At 30.9% G+C, this 15,157-nt stretch overlaps 1 long non-coding RNA gene across 1 annotated transcript in view; it reads left to right on the forward strand.

The window, feature by feature from the left end:
- Positions 1–5,655: 5,655 nt before the first annotated feature.
- The window catches only part of LOC133192047 (uncharacterized), a 29,266-nt gene continuing 19,764 nt past the window's right edge, over positions 5,656–15,157 (forward strand). Inside the window, exon 1 of the long non-coding RNA XR_009721772.1 lies at positions 5,656–6,691. This is a non-coding gene — a long non-coding RNA (uncharacterized LOC133192047). The remainder of the gene's footprint in view (positions 6,692–15,157) is intronic.

The following is a 15,157-nucleotide window of genomic DNA, read 5'->3' on the forward strand; positions in this document are numbered from 1 at the left end:
AAACACGGACCTCTAAACATCAGAGGTGGGATCAGGTGCCATGGAGGAGTGAGCATCCCCTGCCGACCGGTCACACCCGCCGTGTTCTCCTTGTCAGGATCGGGAAATAACAGAAAAAGCCGTCGAAATTCAGTGTGTAAATAATGGCCTAACAATTAGTATGAAAAACGTCAGTCAGCATTTGACTCAATGATAAATTGTATTTGCTGACAAGGTCATTGTGTTGACCATAGAACCCACGAAATGATGACCCCAAACGAGACAGCAGACACCCCTGTTTCATCAACCTGTCTGTCAATAAATTACCTCGCCTTAGAAATTGTACATACGTACAGCATGCTCTTGCGCATCGAATCAACCCAGAGACACACACCCTGCACGCAGGCAACGAAGGTACATTGCTGCATAAGTAAGGGAAGTTGACGACTGAAAAGCCAAAGTCATCAAGCCCACCACAAAGCTTGGCCGCTAGATTACCATTAACGTCTTTTTCAAGTAAAATATCCAAACATGAAACAGACGCGTCAGACTGTGGTATCTTTCATCTCAAGCTCATCAGGACATATCGTATCGACATAAGAATGGAAATAGCCATTGTCAATTGACAATACATTGTCAATATATCCAAACGTCGAGTTAAAGGCCACAGCAAGTGTTTTCTTCTTTTCACGTACAAGATTTTGGACAAATTCTGCTTCATATGAATATAAAAAAAGGTCTGCTAATAACGGGGCACAATTGGTACCCATGGGAATTCCAATAGATTGTTGGAAGACCTGGTCTCCAAAAACCACATAGATATTGTCAATCAGAAACTCAAGCATGATTTTAATGTCAACTTCAGAGTACTTGTGTGTACAATCAGAATGTTTTTTAACAAAATAATTTTGCAAATGACCAATGACAAGGTAAGTATATTTACAAGTTCCATTTTTATTGAAAAAGCAGCTGTCAATTATATAATAATTATATATCAATTTCTCTCTGGAAATCAATCTCAAGTCACAATGACCATGCTGGAATGCCAGAGAAATCAGGAGATCTGGTGAATAAATTAAGTGAATGCTGTAAGGACATCAAAATAAAATATATACTGCATCTGAATGTCCTAAGCTGCAGAAATTCAAGAGGCAAATTTAAACGAACTGAATATTAACTATTCCCCACTTCAACTCAAGTACTGCTTATTACTGTTCCTAGTATCCCTAACCTTTATCCCCCTCCCAGTCCCTTCATTTTTTTTTTCAATAAAGTAAAAATCAAGTTGTGTGAAGTATAAATAGTTGAGCCCACAATACAGTAAAATATAGTTATAGCGAAGTTTCTGGGAAAGGTGATTTTGCTTCACTATAAGCGTAATTTACTATATCTGTTAGGTTTACAATACATTTAGAAAAGTCATGGGGAATGAAAATCACTTTGCTATAAGCCTTATAAGCGTGTTCACTATAAGCCTGTTTTACTGTATTAACTAATTCTTTGATAATGACCAAATAAACTTGTGCAAATAAATTAATGAACAAAGAAAGGATTAAACACATATAAACTAACAATCAGGTTTAGGTTTGATTGATTTTGTCGGTATACTGGTAAATCGTGATTTTTATTGCGTGATATGTATCGAGATACGGAGACTAAAATACCGGTATTTGGTCAATAAATATATAAATTCCAGATATCATTCGTTTATTTGTTCAATCTACTGAATGACAATTACAGGAAGTGTAAAAAATGTTGAAAACAGTTAAACGACATGCTTTATATTAAATAAATAACAATTAAAAAGTAAAATTATGTTTTATAGCATATTTTAAGAAATATTATGAAAATTCATTTGAAATTGTAGTAAAATTTGTGTGTAAAAATATCACGATTTATCCTGATATTTTGGGGGAAAAATCGTGATATCATGATACGAAATTTTTGCCGATACCCATCCCTGATCAGATTTAACTGGGATCACATGAAATACCCCCTCCCCCCTTTCACTTTTCAATATCTAAGGAGGAAGGGTGGTAACCAGGGTAGGAAGACATAAACCTATAATCAATTATGAAATTCTTACCAATTCCCATCACTAGTGTTTTCACTGGTCAAGATAAATCTGGTGCTACTTAGAATTCGGTGATTCATTCATGAGAACGAGCGAATTTTGCAGTAGGCAGCCATGGAAATAAATTGTGTGGATTTAAAATGGAAACAAAATGTTTACTTACATGCTTTGACTTCATTACAAAGTATTCCAGTCAAATTCATCATTACACCAATAACAATGGTGAAAAGGGGATGTAACTTTAAGTGATGGAGTAGGCATGTAGTTTTTTTTACACACAGTCAAACCTTGTTATCTCGAAGTCAATGGTACTGAGAAAAAACTTTTAGATATCCGAGGGTTTGCGATATTGAGGGTAAAATACTTAAAGAAAAAGTGCTTGGGACTTTCAAATCATTTTGACCATCCACGGTATTTGAGATATTGATCTTCAAGATATTGAAGTTCAACTGTATATGAACAGATATATTATATAACCATAAAACATAATGTAGATGTTCAGGTAACATATTTGAAAAAAATCCTTCCAACTCCTAAAATATGGTGTCTGTATATTGAAAATGGTTATAATCACCCTGCAAGATACACATCATAATACAATTACATGTCAGTTCACTGGATGATGCACATTTTGTCAAACTGACAGAATATTTGTATTACATATTTAATTGTATTTTAAGTATCTATTGTATTAGGTACTTATAGTATAATCCACATCAAAATTGCAGTTAAAGGAAGAGTTTATCCTGACAATCTCTCCACAGATCCTGGTTTTACAATACTGACATCTTGTTAATACTACTACACAAGACCTAGAGTCTTATTGATCTACACAGAGCAGAAGGAACTATTCATTGTGGGGAGTAAGAATCCTTCCTGCTACTTTGTCAGGGTGACCTAATTAGAAGTAATGAATCTTTTTTTTTTTCTATCTCTAGCAGCAGCCTTGTTGGTAGAAGTATTGATCCATCAATAGGTTGTAGCAAGAAGCCTTTTCCCCCTCTTCATTCAGACAAGCTGGCATGACTGATAACCATGTCAGTGTGCTTGTTGCCCTCATTAGTCCTAGACATCAAACAAAACCAACATAAACATCTCTCTGTGCTCCTATTTTGAAGCTCATCAGGTTAAGGAGGAAAATCTAAAATCTACAGACTTGTCTTATCTGTGCTTATCCTTTACAGAAAATAATTTTTTTTCTTCGGATCACAGTAAAGGTTTTAAAGAACTTGCTTATGCCGAAATCTCTGATACAGGGAATTTTTTTTATTAATCCCATAGAAAACTTTTCACCATTCCTCATATGGATATAAACATTCTTAGTTATATAAGGAGGCAAAATTCATAATCATTCTTTGGGATGTTAATTCGTGGGTAAGGGTAACCCATGAAATACATGAACATTGGTCCCCCCCCCCCCCATGAACAATGATGAATTCCACTGTATTACAGGACCTCTGTCTCAAAATAAATCTTACGGTATCCCTAACATTATTCAATTATATCAGTTTTTGAGGTCAATACAATGATTATGACATTAAGGAGTACAATATTCACTGAGTCCGAAGGGTGAGTTGAATATTGTACTTTGAAACTCCAAACTCTCCTGGGGAGGGGGGGGGGGGGAACCAACCAGCCTTCAATGAACATTTTCACACTAAATTGAAAAAAATTTACATTCAAAAAAAAAAGTTAGGGAGGGGTCAGGCCCCCTGTACCCCCATCCACCAATACCCCCCATTTCTATGTGCCTTTAAAAATGTTATATTCACCTGAGTGGAAGTCAGGTGCAAGTGAAATAACTTTCCAGAACTATCTGCACCAATTTGGAATTTCCTGATCTATTTTTAGTCCAATGTAAAAAAAAAAAAAATCCTTATGTTCACCTGGAAGGTTGCTGCAGGTGAACATAAGTAGTATTTTTTCTACAATGTTGGATCTTAGACAATCAGAGAGCTAGGAATTATTCAATCATATGATAACATATTTGTTTTTGTTCTCTAGTAGAAAAATCTGTATTGTGAGGAAATTGCACAAATATTAACCGAACTGCATAAAAGAATCCTAGTCACTGCAACAATACTTCAATTTTTATTAATTGAAGAACTATAATTTTCATATCTTTTCAAATCTCCTATTTTGAAGACAGCATTATCAGTAGAAAGCAATTGCTCTACATCAGGGGTCGGGGGGGGGGGGGGGGGGGGGGGGGGGGGAGGGGGGGTTAAGCTTCAAAGGTTAGCCTCAAAGTTAAAAAAAGGGTATGATATGGTATTCATGCATATCCAATGCTGATCAAAAAATTCTTTAATGGAGAAAATAGGGGATGTAAAGTCATTTTATACTTGGATAAACCGATAGATTACACACAACCTCTACCCCTCCGCTTTTTCTCCTTCTTGAATTAAGGGGAAAAATCAAAACTGATTGTTCAGTTTTTGCTTATATCTTTTGCTGGATACTTCGATCACCATTATTTATTAATTTTTTTTTTTTTTTTTTTTGGTCAAATATAAAAAAAAATTAATAATAATTAAAAAAAAATGAATAACTAAAAAAGGGAGAATCTGTTATTAGGATTATTTACAATTATCCAACACTGATCAATAGAATTCTAATGAGACCCAAATTAGTAGTTTCAAACCTGTTTTTCTTAACTACAGGGTAATGGATTCCCCCCCCCCCCCTCTTTCTTGAAATAAAGGGGATGTTAGCTACAACTGAATTTTCTATTTGTACTATTACTTTTTACTAGATACACTGATTATTGATAATTATTATCAGCAGCAGCAGCAGCAGCAAAAAAGACCATCCCCACCCTCAAAAAAAGAGATTTTTTTTTAATTTCTATATAATAAAACACATATAACACTACATCTATAAAAAAAAAGCTGAAGAAATATTTCTACTGGAGAGAACTACATTATTTTACTTTTAAGGATTGACACTCAATGCTAAATAGTAAATTGATTTCAAACATATTTTCTGTAAAAGTTATGTCCCCTTTCTACACACTTACTACTTCTAAGACCTCTTGGAAGGAATTACAAGTGATGTACCATTACCATTACAAAGAAATCAAAGAAACCATTCTTTTTAAAATTCAAATAGTATAAACATATGTATGGAATTGGTCTGCTTACTGAGTCTTGCATTGACTATGCAGAAATGTATCTTAAAAAAAAATGCATGAAAAGTTGATGTTCATTTTATAACTAAGCAAGTCTCTCTCAGGGAAAAGAGTAGTAAAATTGAAATTCTGTCTCTGTTTAAATCATAATGATAATATAATAAAACTTGTATTTTAACATTTTTTTATTGAGATGGCACAATATCCCTGCATTGCACATGGAACACCTGAATCAATGCACTAGAAGGTCTTTCCTTGAAATAGCATACTGGCTTTTTGAACTTTTTTCATATCACTGGCACTTCTAGTGAATAGTATTGTATTTGCTTTTTCCTCTTGTGAATTTAATTCCAAAATTTCTCGTTAATAAACACCAAGAAAATAAATGCATAAAAATACATAAAAAGGCTCAACTAATTGCAAATGATACACCATCAAAAAATGTCCGCGAAATAAATAGTCCTTTCACATGTACAGTACTTCAAGAGCGACAGAATAGGCGGGAAAGTGTCAAAATATGCACGGAAATGAAATTTGCATGCATTAGCAATTTCTAACAAAAATCAGTATAGCGCGTATTTTCCCCCATTCGCTTGTTAACTATTCAAATTACGTAATCCCCTTAAAGTTTTACACCTGATTATTAATAGTTATTCTGCGTTTGTGCAACTGCGATTTTGTATGATAAGTAGTGCATGTTTCTGCAGGTTTAAGCGTTCGCTGGTGCAGGAATACACACTGCGCCGGTGCATACAGGCAACTTACACAACTCAACTATTACGCAATTTGTTTATAAATCGAGTTTGATGCACACTGCAGTTTTTCATGCAAAGATATGGAGCAGCTTCTGAAAAACATCGATTTTAAACTAAGAATTAAATTAGCAGCTTGGATGTTTCTTTACAACAACTTCAATAGGATTTAGCTTCTGTTCCGATTTGGGATTTTTTTTTCTGAGAATTAAAATGGCTCAATATCATCTGCTGTCGTGTTACACTTGTTGTGGTTATTCGCCAGTATAGGAGTTCTATTGATCGTTGCAATTCGTGAAAATATATCAACTAATCAGTGGAATTAAAAGACATAGGCATTGCCTAAGTTTTTTCGCAATAAAATCGAGTGGTATGAAAGCTCACCTCAAGTGATCTCAAATGACCAGGTCACCGCGAACATCAGTCTGTGTTAACCCGCTCTAGCACATCGACCTGAAATGCCCTCTTGGCGAGGGCGGTCTGGCCTGCCAGCATACCAAAGAGATCTTAGGAATACTGCCTTGCTTATGACAGGTTCTGAACAGTTTTTTTTTTCACCAGATGGATCCGTAAAATTAATGATACTATATCCACACAAATTTAAAAGTTTTCAAAAAGTATCACGAAACATAACTCGCATGATTACATTCAAAACGCCAAGAACCATAGATTGACCTTCCCTCCGAAGGGCAGACGAATTCCTATTTCTCCCTACTGCTACTGGTGACGACATAAAGAGAGGGCACGGTTTACAAAGTAAGCAATAACTTGATTGGTTGAAACTAGCGCAATAAATAGGCGTAATCCAAGAAAATTATTTCATTGGATTTTTTTAAAAATAGCATCACGAGACTGTTGTAGAGATTTGCAAAATCCTCAAAAAAGTAATTAATCAACAATATAGGAAAATACTTCATCTAAGTTTACAGATTTCCTCAGCAGGGAGATTTTGATGCCTTGAATTTTCAGTTTTTTGATAAAAGACAAAGCTTTAACTTCCATTGAAAAATCATTGTATTCCAACTTTTAGTAAGTAATCTTAAATTGGCATTTACAAAATCAGACATTTCGTGATCAAAATTTCATGCTTTAACAAGGACTAAACGTACATGATATATGCATAAAATACCATATTCTAGTCAATAAATGTGAATTTCATACCTCTCGTACACAGTAACATATTTTTTAAACCAGCCACTAAAATTACTAAACATAAAATTAATTACGAAATAGATTATATTCAACATATGAAATCCTATTCTTCATGCATAAAATTGTCATGACTGCTTGTTTGTTTCACATTAGCTGAAAATTATTCTTATTTCATATCGATTCGTCTGTTTTCCTTAATGTGAATTAAATTATTTTTCTTTAAATCAATTAATCATTTCTGTAAAATTTCATATACCAAACCTTCTGTGATCACTTTTAATATATAAGTATTTTAAAGCGTTTATTCATCATCTAGCATTTGCTTTAATGATATTCATCATGAAAAATATTACTAACTTCCAGTTAAGCACTATTTTGACTTGGTTGTATAACATATAACCAATGAATGTACTGTTGTTGCATAAACTGAACAGAAAAGTCATACTGAAAGTGCTAAATTTATGTTTATTATGCACATTTACCTAGCAGCTATCTGGGCCATTCATATGGCAAAAATCGAATACTGCGGGTATTGACACGAGTTCAATCTATCACTATAAAACCGTAAAAAATTCATCAGCACAATCAATGATCTATACAAAAGACAAAGTACGAAGAGAATATGAATGAAAATTGTTCTTGTGTGATTTTGAAACACATCTAATATATAAAGATTTTATCTACTGTTAGAAGAAATATGCACAAGTAACCTAACCCCTTGGCATAGATTTCGTAACCATTAGTAACCGACTAAACATTTGCCATCTATATTTGTTGGGAACCTTCACTGTTAGGACCCGCCCTGTCTGGGATTTCAATTAAGCTGAAATGATAAGGGTTAAAAAGAATAAACTGAAGAATGTTCTTTTTGACCTTGTAAATATATTATTAGTCTTTTTAAAGAATTGTCCACCAGTTTTGTTTATAATGCTTATTCTTGCGACAAATTATATTATTGTTCCTTTTTTAGGAAAAGGATGATAAATGGGTTTTTTTTTTCTCTCTCTCTCTACCTTTTAAATGAAAAAAAAAATACATTTACTCTAACTTTTGCTTAAAAACTGAAATTTAAAAAAAAGAGTAGGGGGTCTGTAAATTGCAAACATAAGTTTTAAACTCTGTACATATAGACTTTTATGGTTGTCATGCATATATATCAAACATATTTGATTAAGAACTTGTGAGTAGATGAGTAAGGTTTTTTCTGTCTTAAAAGAATGTAAACGTTCCTTTTTCCAATTTTAATGAAACAAAAAAAAATCAGTTTAGGAATATAAACAGCATGGATAAATGTAGCAAATGCTAAATCTAGTATTTGATTAAATTTGTATTAGTCACTCATCAATAAATTAACAGCGTGTTTTTTTTTGTTTTTTTTTTTGCCTATTCTTCCAGCCTCCCCCCTTTTAAACAAGTATTTCAAATTAACATAGTCCTAACCCCTGATCAAAGAGGGTAACAAAAACACACCAATCTTTCTAGTATAATAGAAAACTGCCGTTCATTTTTTCCCCCGAGTTTCTCACATTCGTTTTATGAAGTGCTGTGATGTCTTGTTTATTATAAGATTTTATTTCATTTATTTATTTATTTTTTAACAATTATTAATATTTTTTAATTCATAAAATGTTAAATGTCTGGAGTACATGTATGTGTCTTAGACTTAGTGTATATTCATTTGAGATAAATTGCGATAAATATTTTTACACCCCCACCCCCAATAAATTTTTATTTGGATATTTTAAATTTCTGACTGATCTTTCAAATAATTATAAAATATTTCAGTGTTTTCTAATTCATAACAATATATTTTCTTAAATAACTCATTTTTTTCTGAGAATAATATCAAAATTGATAATAAAGGTAGTACGCAATACACATGAAATCAGTTTTAGCTCATATCTTCTTAAACACACAAAATAAACGAAATATCTATAACGTCATTATTAAATAATGTTCTAATCAAAAAAATTATGAACTATGACATTCATTTGCTAAACTGGAGACATTGTTTGAGCTTACATATTGAATCTGTTTATTCTGAGTGTGATTTACCTGTCTAATAATAAAGTATAACCTTTGTTTCTTTTTCATAGCTAGTAGAGACCTGATATTTGGACACATGTATAAGTAGTCATCAATCTTGATGCACAATGACGTTCAAGGTCAATTTTTGAGGTTAAAGTTCAGATATGATAATATAATCAATGATTTTTTTTTTCTTCATTGAATTTTCTCAAATGCCAAAATATCTGACAACAAATGATAAATTTCCTTCATTTTTAAATATTTCAATTTCTTTATCATTACAATTATTCTACTTTATTTTCCTAAAATTTGAATTATTTTTTTTTTTTTTTCGAGTGGATGTTATATAGTATAGCATGTTTAATCATAGATTTGCCATTTAAAGAACTCTTTTCCATTTTTACACTACAATATACACAAATATATCAATTACAATATAACTTACAAGTAAGTTTTAGAAACAAATAGGTGACATTTATAAGTAGAGCACAATCATTTGCAACATGTTCCTTTTGGACAATTTTTAATAACGAATGTCTGATTTCATACTCTTTTTCTATTTTTGAAACTAAAAAAAAAAAAAAATGTAAAAGTAGATTTCTTTCAGATCATAATTTATTCAGAGGTTTTGTTTCTTAAAAAAATCAAAACAGTTGGTTGTGCGGAATAAGTTAGCGTATCTTGAATCCTCATATATATATATATATATATATATATATATATATATATATATATATATATATATATATATATATATATATATATATGAGTCATACTTAACAATATAAACACATACAGATTCCTATGAAAAATAGCCCCCTCCGTCCTCATTTTCTTTGATTAGAGAGAGAGAGAGAGGGGGAGAGAGACATAAATTGGCGTTTAAAAAATTCTTTTGTCATTTTCGTGTGCCTATTATATACATGTATACATGCGTAAAACGAAAATCATTTAAAATGTTTTCTTGAACTAAACCAAGAATATATTTCATAAAAAAAAATTCTAAAAAAGGCTAAGCAAACAAAAAAGAAAGAAAGACAGAAATACACAAACAAACAAATCACATAAAAACAAACATAAAAACAACATCAGCTTAATCAAGAGTCAGACAGAAATATTTCAACTAAATTAGCTTCATTTAAATAATTTTAAAAAAATCCTTTGGGTTATATCACCGCGAGGTATACTAGTATATCTTTATCTAATTCAAACAAAATTTGTAAAATCAATTAATATTTTTAATTTAGATTTTTGTAAAATTAATATTTTTTGTCTTTTATTTATTTATTTAATTATTTATTCATTTATGTATTTATTTATTTTGCTGGTAGGCTATTATCCATTATATATATATATATATATATATATATATATATATATATATATATATATATATATATATATATATATATATATATATATATATATATATATTATGAATTAAAAAATAATAATTACAATGACAATGACAATGAATTTATTCTCATAAACTGACATTAAGTACAGATATATACATATGCGTAAGAATATTCACACTTAGAATAAAGATCTATATTTAAATAAGGGGGGAGAGTGCATTAAAAACAGATTGCAGCGCTTTTGATATACCGAATTTTTTTTTTTAATCGATTAAAATGCGAATATGATTAATGGCAATTTGACCTAGATAAATAAATGTCAAGAAAGACTTTATTCAAGACACATATATTAGAGATAAAACAAAAAACTAAGAATCGAATAGAATCAACTGAGGCGGCAAGACTCTGGAAAAAAACAAACAAACAGAAAACAAGCATATCAACAAAATAACAACAAACAGACAAATGACTAAAAAATGAAGAAAAGAACTAAACAAACAACTTCACACACAACTCTTAAGATTTTATTGATATAAATTTATGAATCATATTGGAGGGGGAGGTAGAAAAAACAAACAAACAAATAAAACTATGTATCTCTAAATAACATACGGCTTCAAAGGACCAATGTCATCTGAAATGAACTCTAAATAAGAGTAATTCATTACAAAGAGTACACCACTGGTTTATTGTTTAATCACAGAATCACAAGAATGAAACGTAACAAGAGTAAATGATAAATTAACACATCTCAAGAATTATTTTTGCAAAACTCCCTCTCTCTCTCTCTCTCATCAAGCCTAAGAGAGTTATACTTCTTTTATTAGTTTTAATGTGATGTGTTGATGTCATGATATACTCAATCATACATCTCTCACATATTCCGGCACCTTCTTAACGAGCTATTTTTATAGCATTCTTTAAGGTCATTGTTATAAATTCATTATGTTTATTTATTTATTTATTGGTTCTGATTCGGAATTTCATTTTCATGCATTTACAGTAAGCTCAAGATTTCCTTATATATTATTTTTAAAATTTTTAATTCATTTCATTGTGTGAACTTCGTGCAAATCAAAATTCCATAATCTGTTTCGCACCAAAATTTTTAAAAATCACCGTATCAGTAACTATTGATAAACTTTTCAGAAAAATAAAAAGGAGTTTAATTGTTTGAGTTTTGTGCGGAAAGTTTTTGCCATGTCTGGTTTCCGTATATCATAATATATAAATATAGAAACGCGCAGGCTAATGACCCGCTCTAGATACGTCTGGTAGATACTAAGAAGTTTAACTGCACTCTATAGACTGCCGCGCCGAGGATTTAATGCCCTAGATCCATGTTTATATATAAACACATTATTCTTCTTTACATATTACACCATACGCTCTACCGCCATCATGTGACTGGAATTTCCCTCCAAAATTTGTCACTCAAACAGATTTTTGTAGCGTTTTGTTAGTCGGAGAAAGAAATGAAGTTAATATTTTATTAAGAAATTTTAAAAGAATGCACTGTATATATTTTTGTCTCAATTTTGATTGAAAATTGATTTTTAATGTATTTCTCCCTCATTTTTTCGTTCAATTTCTGCTGATTTCAATCCACCTTTTTTTACAATGCAACACTTACTTCCCAGATGAAGTCTCAATTATCGTTATCTGACTGTTCCAGCTTTACTTAACAAAAGTTCTTCAGATGCGGTCAACCTCAAACTCTTTAATAGATTTGATCCTACCCCACAAACTTAGCATCTAATAAAACGCAATCAAATGAATCCAGAATTTTACACATATTAACAACCTTTTAGTGGCACATCTAAAGATAAGCAAACGAGTCAATTAAAATAAAACCACAAAGCCTACTCAGGAGATTGCTGCAGAAAGAAGAACCAGTCAGAAAACCTTTTCTATCAAACAATGCCATTCTACTTGCACATACACAATATTTTTTAAAATTTATATTTAATGTATCTTGCTTTGCTAATTTCTGCTGACTAAAAATCTATAGGGGTGTTTCAATTCGAGGACAACAATCTGATACTACAGGTTTTTTTTTAATTTTGTTTTTGTAATTATAAATTTCAACATCATTTTCAGTTGGAGTGTAAACGCTGGTCTCTATAATAACTTCATAAAATTACCTCCCCAAAATAAAACCTGTAGACAATTGTTTATCACACTTAATGACAAATAAACAACTATACTGAACAGAGGAAATTATCCTTGAAAAATGCTTCCTTTCCTGTTTGGCAATCAACCTATACCTGTTAAACAGGTAATGGATGCTTGAACCTATAATCAACATTTTACTTTATGAACAAAATCTAATGGATTCTAATGATATTAGTATAGAATCTGATTATTCTTTCAGTAGGAGGACATTTTTGGAGGTTTTCTTCAAGAAAATATAACAACCTATGAATGTCCACCATCTCTCCTAAATTTCCTTACAATAATAACATAGGTCTGTAGTTTATAGCAAGGTTCCCGTGGACTGAAACAAAGTAGCTAATCAAATATAGAGTGCAATTTTCCTGGTTAAAAATGCTTCCTGATTTAACAACAGGAACTTGTTTGGGATGATTTAATTACTTTAACTAAGTGTATAAATTCTTAATTTAAACAGTATTTTATTTCATACAGTGATTGGATTGGACAGGAGGCAAAATGCCTATACAGACCCTCTCCAAAAGTTGGTCTTATAATCTTATTAATCTATTTTAATTTTTAATTGCGGCCAAAACATGACCATAGCATTAATTATGGTATCCCTTCGGTTCGTGTTTTAAAATTTTGAGTTTGCGTGAGTATGTTCCTTCAAGAATGAATATAATCTTGGACATTTAAAAATATTTTTATCCCTTTGTTTGTGGTTGTAAATATAATGATATATTCTGGTGAAGTAACCATGACTTTCTTTGGCATCACGATATCAAACGTATACATTTTTTGATCAAGTAACAACAAGAAAAAATCCTCGGCATGCTTTTTTCCCCATTATTTAAGAAGCAAAACAAACAACAGAACTGAATGCAGGACTGGGCATCACATTAAAATTACCAATAAAAATCTTAAGTTGTCAATCATAAATCTTAGTTCTATACTGATCTAAATTTCTCTCTCCCGTTTATTTTGAAATACACGAGGGGGGATTAATATCAAATATGTATGATGTAGGTTATCTGTTTCTTCTGAACGTCAGAGCTATCGCCATAAAGAAAAACTAAAGACTGTTCTTTCCCACGAAAATTTGCATTCTGTTCCAAGAAAAAATTTTCTTTTAAAAATTATTGAAATAATAATTATTATTCAATTGGTTCATCTTTCTATTTTCTTGAAAAAAATTCCAGAGGCTAAATGCATGTTGATTTTCTATAAAATGTCAATATAGTGCATGTAAGTTAGGGAAAATTGTTAAATAAATACAGAGAACACATTTTTCTTCTTTACAACACGGATTTTCATGATGTCCATATATTAATGATAAATTGTAGTATTTGCATTTATGAATATAAATTCAAAAATTAACTCAACTATTTTTAATGTTACAATTTTACGCATTTATTTAAAAAAAACATAATATTCATCCGGGTGAACGATTTTCGTTTCAGTTTAAAGTAAAATTATTTGTATTTTAAATAAAATTTAGAGATAAACTTTATTAAGGTTACTGTTATACAGTTTTACAAAATCCACGGGTTTTATAAAATTTTCCTCCAGGAGAAGGGTTACCGTTTTATTCTATCTATATAATGTATGCGTAAGACATTAAAAAAAATGCTGCAAAAAATGTGAATCAAACGTTTTAATTCAAATAATTCATAAAAGACTCTATCTTGTTAATGTAACAAAAATATTTTTTTAATTTTGATAAAAGAGAGATGAACATGTAAAACATGATATATGTTCTTTTATAAACTTACAAATGGCATGGAAACAGCGGACCCCTGTGTAAATACCACTGATTCTGCTTATGTCCGATTACATTTTAGAAGAGCGTGCCTTATTCCTGTTCCCAGATTTATTTTCTAACATGAACAGTTGAATAATTGTTAATGAACCATATAAATGAAAGCAAGTCAGGCGGGGTGAGTGGCGTCAACCTTAATATACAGGCACATGAACCACCGAAAACCGTGCCATCATTAATAGGTTAAATTCTATCTAATAAAATTCCTGTCAAAAACACTGTGTTACTCTATGCTTAAATATATAATATTTTTTTTTAATTGATAAGGTTTTTGTTTTCACAATTTTTTTCTTTCTATACACGATAATATGAAGGCGAACAGAACGCGCGCGATAGAAAGAACGCCGCATGGATTATTCCTCTTTGTATGTTCTTACTAAAAAAAAAAAAGATGGAAAAAATCGATAGATTTTTGTTGTCTGAATTGAAACTGAATTAAAATCTATCGATTTCGCTGGATTTACACGAATACGATTATACATTGACATAACTTTAAAGCCTCTTTTTAAGTCGAGATTTGGCATAAATGATAGGCATAAACAATAGCTTGTATGAATATGACAGTAAACTAATTTTGTTAAAACGATAAATTTGTAAGAATTGATAACAAATAACGTTTGTGAAACATAAATATTAAATAGAAAAACTATACAGCATATCAAAATATTAAAAAAGAAAAGGAGAAAATTAGCTATATTATTAAAGATAATA

Source organism: Saccostrea echinata, unplaced genomic scaffold, assembly GCF_033153115.1.
Source record: "Saccostrea echinata isolate AGI-Se365-2 ecotype Australia unplaced genomic scaffold, CSIRO_AGI_Sech_v1 ptg000025l, whole genome shotgun sequence".
Classification (NCBI taxonomy): Eukaryota; Metazoa; Mollusca; class Bivalvia; order Ostreida; family Ostreidae; genus Saccostrea; species Saccostrea echinata.